Source organism: Saccostrea cucullata, unplaced genomic scaffold (genome assembly GCF_032062105.1).
Source record: "Saccostrea cucullata isolate Sc308-1 unplaced genomic scaffold, CSIRO_AGI_Scuc_v1 ctg11060, whole genome shotgun sequence".
Classification (NCBI taxonomy): domain Eukaryota; kingdom Metazoa; phylum Mollusca; class Bivalvia; order Ostreida; family Ostreidae; genus Saccostrea; species Saccostrea cuccullata.
Genome location: NW_026923605.1, coordinates 3,862 through 18,178, shown reverse-complemented (window position 1 = coordinate 18,178; position 14,317 = coordinate 3,862). Strand labels below are relative to the sequence as shown.

Here is a 14,317-nt window from a genome sequence, read left to right as displayed (position 1 = left end):
TTTACGTCTATGAGCTAATACCATTATAGAACTTACCTACTTTTTAAAAACAATAGTTTAAATAAAAGAGATGATCCCAGACAATTTTGTAAAATGGTTTGTTTTCCTTCTTTTGATTTTTTTTAAATAACCCAACTCCTACAGGAAACCAATCTAAAATCCTCTGAATTGCTTTTCAAAACAGTAGCAGGATTTTTTTTTTGAAATTAGATTGTCAGGAACTAATATAATTTTTTTTTTCATTTCGGACTTGCTCATACTGACAACAATTTTATCTTAATTTTATCAAAACATTCAGTTTTAATAAACTTTCAGCATTGATGTTGAAAAATTCTGGGGAAGGTTTTTTTTTCTACATACTAATCGACCACGATTTTTAATCCTAAATCAGCATGCAGAGAGCAAACAATTTTAACATGCTTAAAAATTATTTTGTTTGAACTGAGCGGCGGCGGAAAGTAGGTCAACTGATTATGGCAAAACCTTCGTGTTTTTGTCACTAGAATACCGGTATTGTGCTCCACGAGTTCGTATCACAAGCATGGCAAAAATACAATTAGTGTATTTCCAGGTTAGAGGTAAGTACAAGCATGTTAATTATGCATTCCATTTATTATATCGATTTGTCAGGTTTGTACGGATGTACCAATAGATAAAGATCATGCCCATTGTGACGAATTATTCAATGGCATGTTTTTTTTCTTTTATCAATTTAGCTGTCGACACAACTCGTGTAAGATTAAACCTCACTCTAGGCGCGTGATACTGCATTGTACATGAATGTGTAATGATGTTACATTTGTTTATTAGTAGCTGCAATAACGTACATGCAGATTTCTCCGTTATTTTTAACGCATACTGTACTAGACCTTCGTTCATCCGTGCACTATGAAAAAATAAATATATGCATGATGCTGTTAGTGTTATTATTAGATACATAATAGATATCATGGATATTGTACCACAGGGGCTTGTCACGAAATATTTATCTTCTTTTAATAAAGTTACCCCTACTATAATAGTAGGGGTAACTTTATTAAAGGAAGATAAATATTTCGTGACAAGCCCCTGTGATTGTACAGGTAAATATGTTGTACCCATTATTTCTTTAAATCCATTCGAGGGCAACACAATGTGTTGTAATGGACCGATCCTGCACTGATTTCCATGCTTACGAGTTATATTGAACATGTCGTTATAAATAGTCTATTCTGTCTTAAACCAGCTACACCTAGTTGACCCTCCTTTCAGAGTCCCTTGGTTATGTAATCCATACAAATTCACCATGAGAGATGTTTGTATGATAACCTTAGAAAAAGAATAAGTCCCTTGGTTATGTAATCCATACAAATTCACCATGAGAGATGTTTGTATGATAACCTTAGAAAAAGAATAAGTAATTTATATCTACACTGTGGAGTATTGACAATGTTTATATTAGTTTTATGATAAAAATAAACCCGTTATTATTATTTCATGAATTAATTTACAGGTATATGTAAGTACGGGAAATCCTTGCAAGCTGTGAGTTTTCAGTTTAATCTATGGTGAAAAAAAAATGCATACTGGGGGAAAGGAAATATCAACCCCCACCACTACCCTCTAATTTTTATTTAATTCATATGGTAATGTTACGGTTAAGTTTCTCCAGCCCCCCCCCCCCCCCCCAAAAAAAATGATAAGCACCTCGTAACTTTGTCTTCACATACATTTTTTTTAAATTAAAATATAATATTTGGTGTTATGCATTTTAATAAAAGTTCGTGGAAGACAATACTTTACTACTATGTATGAACATAATTAATAATTATAATTGTCCAGGGGAAGAAACAACCCCGCTTTATCAACGAATTTAAATTGGTTCATTAATTAATTTACATATTTATTTACTGTTCAGATATTATTTCTTTCTAATTTAAATTAAGATTTTTTTCTTTATAAGTTATATGTTTCCTCTTATCCTAGGTCATGGAAATCGTTCTTCCTCAAACTCACGTGCAGGCCACGGTAACCTAGACAAGTGTCCTCTAACCCCCTCCTCCCCCTTAAAATCCATTAAACGATATTGAAAAGATAAAATCGAAAATTAAAAATTATAATTGTATGCTTTATGAAGGATGTCATATTTAGCTTTTTGAATGCACAAAGAAAAGTTCATTTGTGCCTTAGAAGTGCCTACAGTTGGCCTAAAATGAAGGAGCGTACTTGTAATTCATGATCAAGGCTTTTTTTCATTAATTGTACACTGAAAACATTGTAATAATTCGGTTAATACATGTCATTATCTCTGTGAAGTGTTTAATAAGAACATTTTTTCAGGTCGTGGTGAGTCAATAAGGACTCTTATGGTTGACAACAATGTGGATTATGAGGAAGTTGATTGTGGTCCTAACTGGGTGCAGGAATGGAAACCAAAAATGGTCAGTCTTATTGTTTTTTAAATGAAACTTTTTGTTATTAATTAACATTGAATGTTTCGGAAAAGTGAATTGTTTTAGATATAAATTCGCTATACAACAGAACATTTAACTAATGAGAAGTTTTTTTTAATCCCATTTTTAGACATGGTAATGTTTGTTCAGTATTTCCCAGAAGAACTAGATCTATGTCCGCCAAATTTCACAAAAATTCATTGCTTATCCGAAATCGATGATTGAGGAATATATATACTATAATAATTTTGTCTTGTCCATCAATCTGTCTACTTGTCGGCAAAACTTTAACGGCGTTAAGGTCAAGATCTAGTAAATAACTTTAGACTAACTTTTTGGGGCTAGATCCATTATGACGTCATAATCACTTTCAACTTTCTTTTTCCCGTACTTTACGGCTCTAATAGAATTATGTAGAAAATAAAGTATTTTCATGGAATTCAATTTGAAATAACCTGAAAAGTAGTCCGGATACCTATATTCAATTTAACATTATTTAAAAGAAGAGACCAAGAACATACAAATTACCGTTTTCTGAAAGACTGTAGGCAATCTGGATATATTTTGTTTGTGTGATATGGAAAAAACTCCCATATTCATGACTAATTTTCTTAATTTTTCATTGAAAATGACAGTTTAAAATATGGTTTTTCATCTTATTTTCCTACAAATTATGCCCCGATACACATTTTTTGACCAAGCTAAACTTATTAAGCATCATTAAAGGAATTCATTTCTTGAATTTGATAAATCTGTAGGCACCCTTCATTTACTAGATCTTGACCTTAACAAAGATAATTTTTTTTTAAAAAGTAAGTCAAACTACAAGGTCAAGTTACTATTCCTTGGTATCCAAGTATGGCTTGTCACAATTTCTTTTCATTTACAACTTTAAACTTTTTAAAAAGAAAATCAAGATCAAAATTGTTGCTTTCAATTGTAAGTAAGACATTGTCACTAGGAATACACCTATGGAATTCAAAACCCCAGCTATAGTTCTTACTGTTCACAATTTATGAACAAGAATAAAGATGCTTCAAGTGGGTCCAATTCCAAGTTAAATATCTATACAATTGGAAAGGTTTTTTTCTCAAGGAAAACTTGTACATATATGAAGTACGAACTCCCTATCACCGATTATTAAAAAGTTATAGCCAAGATGTAAATTTCGTAGATTTTTGCAAAAATGGGCCAAACTTCAAGGTCAAGATTAAGAACCAGAGGACAAGTATTTTGTTACTCAAAGAAAGAATACAATGTCAAATATAAACGTCATACCTCCATCCAATCAAAAATTACCGACAAGAATATATTTTTTGTGATAAACATACAAATAGCTAGACAGACGGATGGACAGGGGAAAACTTTATACCCCCGAATTTCGATTACGGGGACATAGAAATGCAGCAGCTTGAATAAAATAGTAAACCTCATATAAATGATCAATTAACAGTATCATTTATTGTTCCAGGCCTTTGGCCAGAGTCCATTCTTCAAAGATGGAGACGTAGAAATCGTACAATCCAACGCAATTCTGAGATATCTGGCTAGAAAACTGGGTGAGTGTGATCTTGTCTTGTCTTTTGCCAAAACAAAACAATACAACTGCAGATACTATCATAACAAAAATTGCATAAAAATAAATATATAACAGAAATTTGTGTGAGAGAGAAACGAGAGGACATTCACTTCCTAGTATCATAACAAGAACTGCTTAAAAATAGAAACAAACAAGCAAATTCAAAGAATTGTGGTCCCCCGCTTTCGGTATCTTTGTGGGCAAGATATCATTTTTAGGGTCAAGGTCAATAGGTAAAAGTTTTTGGTATCCCATGAAAAGTCTTGCCATAAAGAATACATATATTCAAAATATGAAAGTCCTAGTTTCTACCATTCAAAAGTTGTGACCAAGGTTAACGTTTTTAAAAAGTAGTTAAAACTCCAAGGTCAAGGTCAAAGGGTCAAAGTTCTTGGCATGCAATGAAAGGTCTTCTCACAAGGATTCACATACGTGAAGTACGAAAGCCCTAGCCCTTACCGTCTAAAAGTTATGGTCAAGGTTAAAGTTTTTTCAGAAGTACGTAAATCTCCAAGGTCAAGGTCCAAAGGTCAAAGTTGTTGGTATCCCATGAAAGGTGTTGGCTTAAAGAATAAATGTTTGAAATATAAAAGTCCTTGTATCTACCGTTCAAAAGTTGTGACCAAGGTTATAATTTTTAAAAAGTAGTTAAAACTCCAAGGTGAAGGTCAAAAAGTCAAAGTTCTTGGTATCCAATGAAAGGTCTTCTTACAAGAATAAAATATGTGAAGTATAAAAGCCGTAGCCCTTACCGTTCCAAAATTATGATCAAAGATATAGTTTTTTCATAAGTACGTAAATTTCCAAGGTCAAGGTCAAAAGGTCAAAGTTGTTGGTATTTATTGAAAGGTCTTGTCACAAAGAATAAATATGTGAAATATGAAAGTCCTAGTACCTACCATTCAAAAGTTATGGCCAAAGTAAAAGTTTAAAAATTTTGTAGTAAAAGTGGTTGAAACTTCAAGGTCAAAAGGTCAAATTTGGTGGTACCCAAAGAAAGGTCTTATCACAAGGAATACACATATGAAATATGAAAATTATAGCTCCACTAAATCAAAAGTTATGGGCAAGGTTAAAGTTTTTGTGACGGACGGACAGACTGACGGACGGACAGACGAATGAGATTTAATGTCCCCTCGCTTTCGCGAAAGCGGGGGACAATTAGTGTGTGAGAGAAACGAGAGGACACGAGGGGATCGATATTTCCTAGTATCAGATAAAAATAGTCAAAGATGCTGAGTGAACCTATCACCTGAGAAATGCGGTGAGAGTGGTTGCATGAGGGTGATGAAACTTGATTTCGTCAGGTCATTTTTGGTCATAGGGAAAGGGACAGCCAATCCTACGTAACAGGCGAAAGGTCAACCATTGGAATAAATTATCAATAAAATGATAAAAAGTTAAGATTTTGCAAGAAGTTTAATATGAATCTTAAACGGTATTTCATAAGTCAAAAGGATAAAGAGGTACAGAAGTGTAAGTAAAAATTCAAGTCGCAAATTCATGTTTGTAGTTGAAAATTTTGATAAAATAACAAATATGGTCAGGGCGGAGCTCTTACACAGGAGTAGTATAAATGCGACGGGGAAAGATTTCTCGTCAGAGAAATTCCGACGAGGTGTCTTCTCTGTTGTATTTATACAGGTAAAAGATTTTTACAAGTTTTGGTAAATAATTTTAATAAAAGCTAAGTTTCAGATTGTTAAGATTCAGTTGGCTCATTTTCTTTACAGGACAAGATATTTTATAATGTTTAATATTTCTTGTACTATTTATTGTGTTGAATGAAGTTGTTTAAAATATAAAATGGATTGTAAAAATAAAGAGAAATTCCGACGAGTTGTCTTCTCTGTTGTATTTATACAGGCAAACCAGTTTCCAAGAGGGGTGAAGTAAGAGCTTTCGTAAATAATTGGTCACTGGTCAACAGAGGAGTAAAAGAGTTGTTCAGTTGGTTTACCTCTCACTGCGGAATTTAATAAGATCCTGGTGGATAACAAACCTAGGCATGATCGGCCCAATGTCATTCGGGACTCTGCCTTCCTAAACCTTTGCTGGTTGGGAAATAACAAAAATTAAGGCTGGAGTCCAGAATGAGGTTGACCCGGTTATGATAATACACTTAAAATAAAATGTTATGCAGCGCATACAAGTGATTTTAAGTGATAATATTCCTTGTAACAGTTCGCAATAATCTAGGTGATCTCGTTCAAATACAGTTTATGTAACCTTAAACAGATAATTTTTATCATATTTTATTTGCTTAAATGTTCAGGTCGATATTTTCAGGATTATTAAATTTTTTATAAATTGATAAGATATAACTTTAACTTAGCATATGTTATATAATAAAAAAAATAATTCAAGTGTTCTCATTATCTATAAAGTCAAAACAATATGAGCTGCATTTTTTGAGCATTTTATTTTGCTGTTAAAATTTGCTGTTATGATAAAGCTCATGGAACATTAATGATCAATTAGACTAAATTTTGAATTAATTTGGTTCAGAAGGAAAATTTCTGTACAAGGGAATATATAGTAATTATATAAAAAAATCAATATTGTACAGGATGACATAATGACGTGTGATTTTGCTTTTAATTAAAGCTTATAAATACTTATTTCATCGCAAATACCAATAAAAGAAGGTTGTAGGTAATTTTTATGTCACTGATATACATTATTACAACATTGCAGCAGAAACATTTTGTTATTAAAGTTGCTTTATGGAAATATACAAGGCTTACAGTAATCGTATTACTCGATTATATTTTACTTTTCTGATACTCTTTAGATCTATATGGTTCGAACAACAAGGAAGCAACACGAGCTGACATGATTAATGATGGTGCAGAAGATCTTAGAATAGAATATACAAGAATGATTTATCAGAACTATGCAAGTATTATTCCTTTGTAAAAACCAAAAGCTCAAATAGCACAGTGGACATGGTTCTATCAATAAGAAAATGACTCTGACATGTATGCTAAAATTTGCAAATTCTTTTGAGTAGCTTTCAAGAAATAGTGTTTCACTGCTACACAGATTTTCCTGCATGATACGTTGATTGAATTTCATTTCACAGCATTATCTTCTTAGATATATGATATATAAAGGAAAGTCTATCCATATAAGGAGAGAGACGATGCCTTACCTAGCAGAAAATTTGATGTTAAAAATGAAGTGAATTCAAATCCTCTTTAAATCTATTACACTACTTTCATGTTGCAAATTTTGAATTTACCGGACTGATTTAAGTACTCCATTTACAAGACAAATTCTTTTATATAGTGTCATCTGTAAAATATTTAAAATTTACATGACAGTTCCATTTCATTGTGTTGTTAATTTTTTGATTCTGACGTCCGATAGGATTGCACGTTGATACAATGACATATATCAATGTTTAGCTTTTTCTTGTAGGAGGACGGAAAGGGTCCATTTATTGAAAAGCTTCCTGGAAAACTACAGTGTTTTGAGGTTTGTTACATTAATGTGCAAAGACTACTGTTTTATTTGCCCAGTCTTACAATTCAACTTTATCAAAAAAATTCTTACTATGATATTATGAAACATCATTAAGTTTCCAAACCCAAACATGAACATGCGCTGCTTAAAGAGATATGACAACATGTTGAACGAAATTTTTAAAAAAGCAAACATTGTTCGTTTTTACCTTATCTTGTAGAACTTAATGAAAGGTGGAGATTATGTGCTGGGAAGCAAGGTTTGTATCTGAAAATCTGCTGCTTTAATTGTTTAGTAAAAATTAAAAGCAACATGTAAAAATTTTTTTTCAATAAATGTTATTAAAATTGCCCCTAATATGAAATATCTGTATTATATTATCTATATGTACTACCCATTTTCATACCATCATAATTCGTTTTCTGGATTTCCCCCTTTTCTAAAAAAAACCTAAAGGGTATTAAGGTCTTCCGTTTCCAACGGAAGACCTTCTACTAATTCTGTTGGTAAAGATTATTAAGGTCTTCCGCTCAGGCGGAAGACCTTCTACTGATTCTGATGGTTAAGATTATTAAGGTCTTCCGTTTCCAACGGAAGACCTTCTACTGATTCTGATGATTAAGATTATTCTTATTATTCTTTTTTTTTCCTTTTCCTAGACGCCAACTTTGAGGCCTCATATTTCACTCATTTCTCAACGGATTTTGCTCAAATTTTCAGTCATTATACACATCGATAAACTCTATCAGAAAGCCGTCTAATATTTCAAAAAAGTACTTCCGCTTTTGAGTTATTTCCCTTTAAATGAAAATTTATAGGCTTTCATTTCCAGATAAAGGCTCAGAGATCACAAAAGCTGGAGCAGAAATTCTACTGATTTTAGATAATAAAAGGACTGAAGTTGTGCATGCCAGTTTTTGTTTTTCGATTTCTTTATTCAAAATGGCGCTATATAGGGGTCAAAAATTAGAACGCATAAAAGAGCGAAAAATTACACATATTTTACCTTTTATCTTGAAAACTAAAAATATTTTGTTAAGACATATTGAATAAAAGTTGTGCATAATTGCAAGAGCTTTCCTTTGATATCATTGAAAAGGGGCTGGCCCCTAGAATTAGGGATCTAGGGGCCTTGAAAGTTTTTGCTTTATAACTCAAAAACGGTAAATATTTTGATATGGTTGTCGATTTTAAATTGTTCCTTTATATCATTTCTATCCTATGAAAATATTATTTTGTTCGAGTCTTACGTATGGTAAGAAAGAAAGGTAGATCCGTAAACATGGCACCGTTCTCATTTTGCTATTGAAGGAGAACTTTTTATGCGTATAATTGAAATAAACATGCCATAAGTAATAAATATTTGACAACGCTGATCATATTTTTTTTTTGATTAGGTTTTAAACGACAAAAGCTGGAGCAGAATGTCTGCTGCATTTAAATACTAGAAGAATTGAAGTTGTGCACATCGGTTTTTCTTTTTCGATTTCTGCGCTCCAAACGGTGCTAGATAGGGGTCAAAAATGAGAATGCCTAAAAGCGCCAAATTTTACATATATTTCCTTGTGTATCTTTTAAACTAAAAATAATTTGTTAAGACATATTTCACAAATATTGTGCATAATTTTAAGATCTATCATTTGACATCATTAAAAAGGGGCTGGCCCCTCAAATTAGGGGTCAAGGGAGCATGAAAGTTTTTGCATTATAACTCAAAAACGGTAAATATTCGATATGGTTATCGATTTGAAATGGGTTCTTTAACATCTTATTGATCTCATGAAAACGTTATTTTGTTCGAATCTTTTGTTATTGAGTGAGCAGCAAACTTTATGTACAGGTAACTGATTAATTTTATACGGCAAGTGAAGAATTCTTTATGCGTACGCGTATAACACGTATAACTGAAATAAACTGGATAAGAATAATATACTGAACTAAACTGAATGTTAAACTTTGTTGAAATAAAGTTTTTAACGTATTCTCTTGCTGGATGTCATACAGATTATTCAGAGACAACTTTCTCCTTGTATTTAGTTTGAATTACAAGACGGGAGATAGGAAAAATACTTATCATCTCTCATTCGATTGATACTCAATGTTGCATTATTTATAAAGAAAAAAAAATCAAGCTTAAAATAATTCACTGTCATTTTATTCATGCATCGTGAATTTTCCTCGGACCTTGACTGTTTTGTTTACAGATGTGCAACCTGTTTATCGATCGCGCATGCATTGACCTATATACATTCCGGAGGTCAACATTACCGCTCTTTGATTTTTACGCCCAGAGTTATCTAAAACGATGCTAGTCATCGATTTACTCAGTTTAAAATCAAGAATTTGTTATTTGCGTAAATCGTAAGAATATTTCTAGACACAAATATAAAGGTTTTCTTGAACATGTACGAGTATTAAAAGATAAAATGTCTGATTCTATTCTTTGACGAATGAATAAAAGGCGCTGGGATTATTAAATTTCCTCTCATTGCGATACGTAACCCCCCTGAAATGATACAGTGCTTTCCTTCAGAGTCGAGAATGGCAGGTCAGGGCTGGTGTTGAAATCCATGATTACTCCATAACCTATTATAATATTAACCAAAAATCATACGCGATATTGTTTTTAATTCGCATGTTGTCAAATAAATTTAAGAAAAGGTCGGCAAAGATGAGTATGCCTCACTAAACTTTTTTTATTCATAAACTTTTTAATTTCTAGAGTGTACAATCGAGCATCGAAGTGTTTACATGTACGTCTACATGTACTAGTTTTTTTTTCGGGGGGGGGGGGGGTTACCAGTTTTCGCTGCATTTGATTTCCTGAATTTTGCATTGCATTTCCGACAATTAAACAAAGTTAATAGAATATAATTGGTGACAGTAACACAAGTGATTTATAAAACAAAAGTCAAGCAATAAAACGTTAAAGTTTGTATTTTGAAAAATAAATCAAGTCAAGTCACATAAAACAAAGACAGGTTGAAACACTCACACATGGACATACATACAAACGTTTTGGTAACTCGGAATAGTCCAGAGTAAAACTATATTTTCTTGATGACGGAATGTCCAGTACATCTAATGTTCACGTCCGGGATATTCCACGGCAGTTTTATCACACATACGCAATTATCATACAAGTCGAACGATCTTTGATGTTGAGGATTGACACTAATTCCTTAGATAAATACTGATTGACAAATTCCTTTTTACTGTCTTAACTTAACTTGATAGGTAAATAATTTTAGCATATGTAAAAAATAAGCATTAGAAATAATTCGTTTTATAAAATTCAATTCTGTTACATTTCAAATGAATTTGTAAAATTAACTTTATGACAATTGTCATGCTGCAGATCTGTAGCTCGCTAGCTGTTCTAAAAAAAATTGAGATGGGTCACCAGAGAGCTACTGTGCCATCCATATTATCTCAAGTTCAGGCTCAGAAGGAGACTATTAAAAACGGTTGTAAGGAATGTTTAACTGTAGAAAAATTTAAGGAATGTGTTAGAGGCACACGGTAAATAATATTTTTAGATTCAAGCAGTTGAAAAACACGGATATTGAATATAGCTTCAGTGCAATTTTTTCTAATATTTTCTAGTTTTTTATTCTTCGTATTTCTCAATTTATCATGTTCAAATAACGTGTATTTATTTTTATTAGGGTACATTAAACCTTATTTGTCAACCAGTCTGACAGTGTCCATCTGTCACGAGAACTTTAAACTTGATAATAACTATTGAATGAGTTGAAATATGACTTTCATATTTCACATGTGCATTATTTGTGACATGTGATTTTCAAATATACTGCGATTTTTAACCCCGTGACCTTGATCTTGGAGCTTGACCTACTTAAAAAATAACATTACTTTAAATTGACCATAAGTATTGAAAGCTTTCATTTATAAACATGTACATGTAATACCTGTGTCAACGCCTTTGAAAATTCATTATGATTTTTGACCCTTTGACCTTGAAGTTTGACCCACTTTTCAAAAACATTAACCATAGTCATACCTTTTGAGAGAAAAGAGATCGATTAGGGCTTTTATTTTACCACTGTGTATTACCCGTAACAACATTTTTTTAAATACCGATATGCTGATTTTGACAACTTGACCTTGAGGCTTGACTTACTTTTCACAATTTTAATCTTGATCATAACTTTTGAATGAGAAGAGATAGGGATTTCGTATTACACAAAAATCAAATGTATGTAACCTGTGATAAAATCATTTCAAATACTAGCATATAATGAACTTTGACCTTGAAGTTTAACCGGCTTTAAACATTGCTTAAAATTGACCATGACTTTTGATAAAGAAAGGATAACGCTTTCATACCTAGATTTACACATGTATATACGTATTAGCTGTGACAAGGCCTATCGAAAAAAATATAGCTTAAGAATTCGTCAATACGGTAGCACACAAATGGCTTTGCTTATCACCAGCGTGTGTCATGGTGTGACGTAAGGTCATTTTAACAAGGTCAAGGTCGCAAACATTCCTTCACTATCTGTTTTAATAGTAAAACATAAATAAGATGACATTTACCCTTAAAAGATTGCTTTAACATTAGAACGTGGCATGACCTTGACCCAAGGTCATTTCTCCCTGTCCGCAGCTCCGACGGAAGACCTACTCGTTGCTTTGCAACGAGCTCGGCTCTAGTTATTCTTTTTTTTTCTTCTACTTCCTAGACGCCAACTTTGAAGCCTCATATCTCACTCATTTCTCAACTGATTTCGCTCAAATTTTCAGAGATACTAGAAGTTACTTAACTCTATCAGAATGATGTCAGAAATTTCAAAAAGTCACTTCCGGTTTTGAGTTATTTACCTTTAAACGAAAATTGATAGGCTTTCGTTTCCAGACAAAGGCTCAGAGATGGCTAAAGCTGGAGCAGAAATTCTACTGATTTTAGATAATAGAAGGATTGAAGTTGTGCACATCGGTTTTTATTTTTCGATTTCTTTATTCAAAATGGCGCTATATAGGGGTCAAAAATTAGAACGCTTAAAAGAGCTAAAAATTACTCATATTTTGCTTTTTATCTTCTAAACTAAAAATATTTTGTTAAGACATATAGAACAAAATTTTTGCAGAATTCCAAGATCTTTCAAATGATATCTCGGAAAAAGGGCTGGCCCCTAAAATCAAGGGCCTAAAGGGGCCAAAAGTTTCTTCTTTATATCTCAAAAAGTATTGAGAATTTGTAATACATCAAAGAAGCAAAGTTGTTCAAAATGTCAAGCTTAATCTATTGAAGTCGTCAAAATGCGTCCGGCGACGTCACTTCCGGTCAAACCGGAAGTCGTCAGAAAATGCATATTTTTACTGTTCTTGACAAGTTTTTGGGTAACATATGTCACTGGAAGCATAAAACTTAATTTTCTGTCCGTCCACATCACTTCCGGTCAAACCGGAAGTAGCAAAAAATAGCTTATTTTTAAAGGTTTTGATGCAACATTGAAATTATAAAGTGACTGGAGACGACTTAGCTCATTGCTTTCTTTTGTTGACGTCACTTCCGGTCAAACAGGACGGAAGACCTACTCGTTGCTTTGCAACGAGCTTTGCTCTAGTTTTGAATCTGCTTCTTTATATCAAAGAACTTCAGATTCGATTTAAGTTCATGTTATTTTATCTGTCTTGTACAAGTACAGTGTTTTGAAGCTGTTCTCTAGAGTTGCGCAGAAAATCCAGTACTGATTCTTGCTTTGCTTTTCAATCCCACTGCGGGACCTTGGGAGTTGGTTAGACCGTATGTACAGAGATCTCGTGAAGCAATAAATAGCATGTGAAAGACACCTTTTGCGCGCTGGGTGCCGAATAAAGTGCTTCGAATCAACTGCGGGATGTGGAGACCAATTCTATGGATGAGACTTGTAAATCGAGATTCTGTGTCGCAATAGACTTGTAAATCGAGATTCTGTGCTGGCACGAAAATGGATCCTCATTGTTTAATTACCCAGAGTGCCAAGCATAGGTTAATATTTGCGTCGGCAAGTGATGGAGTCTCCATATGAGTGAAAAATTCTCGAGAAGGGCATTAAATATCATACAAAAAAAAACTTAAATGACATATTTCCATTAAAGAATTAAAATATTCTACTAAACTCAAATTTATAATTGATGTGGATTTACATGTTCTCCACTAATTTCGATTTGGTTACAGGTTTGCTTTACGGACTATAATCTGTTTGACCTTTTGGACTGTCTGGTGACCTTATTCCCCCCTGTCTGGATGCTTTTTGTCACTCAAGGCCTACCATAATCGTATGATGAACAGACCAGGAGTCCAGAAACGAAGAGCAACAGAGCACTTCAAAGGAATAAAGATCAATGGAAATGGAAAGCAGTGATCAAATCTGCCAGAAAGGTATTCAAGAGTTTGTATCCCTCAGTTGATTCGATATGCAAGAGCATTCTCTATACCTATGAATAATTTATAAAAAAGGAAACTTATATGACAAACAAGTTGATGAAAAAAGAAAATCGACTGTTTTATTTTAAGCTATCATTTGTATAAACGATACCATGATATCTGGCTCTTGTGAACAGTAAGTGAAATGTTGACTTGCTATTTTTTAAATATTTTTTTACAAACTGAATTTTCGACGGATTTTTCCCTTTTTATTTTTCAATCATAAAAAGGAGCACACCGGAAGCGACATTTTATTTTTTTAAATAAACTCGCAGAGGATGCTCAAAATCCCCTATGACAAATTAATGACTACTGATCCCACCTCTGAAGTTTTTTTTTGCTCTGCTTTTGATTTATATTGTTTGAATGAACTTTTGAACTTAAATACATTGAATAAAAGGT

General features: G+C 32.8%; 1 pseudogene; it reads left to right on the top strand.

Annotated features, from left to right (window-relative positions):
• Positions 1-419: 419 nt before the first annotated feature.
• LOC134264464 (glutathione S-transferase P 1-like) lies at positions 420-13,871 on the top strand (annotated as a pseudogene).
• The last annotated feature ends 446 nt before the right edge of the window (positions 13,872-14,317 follow it).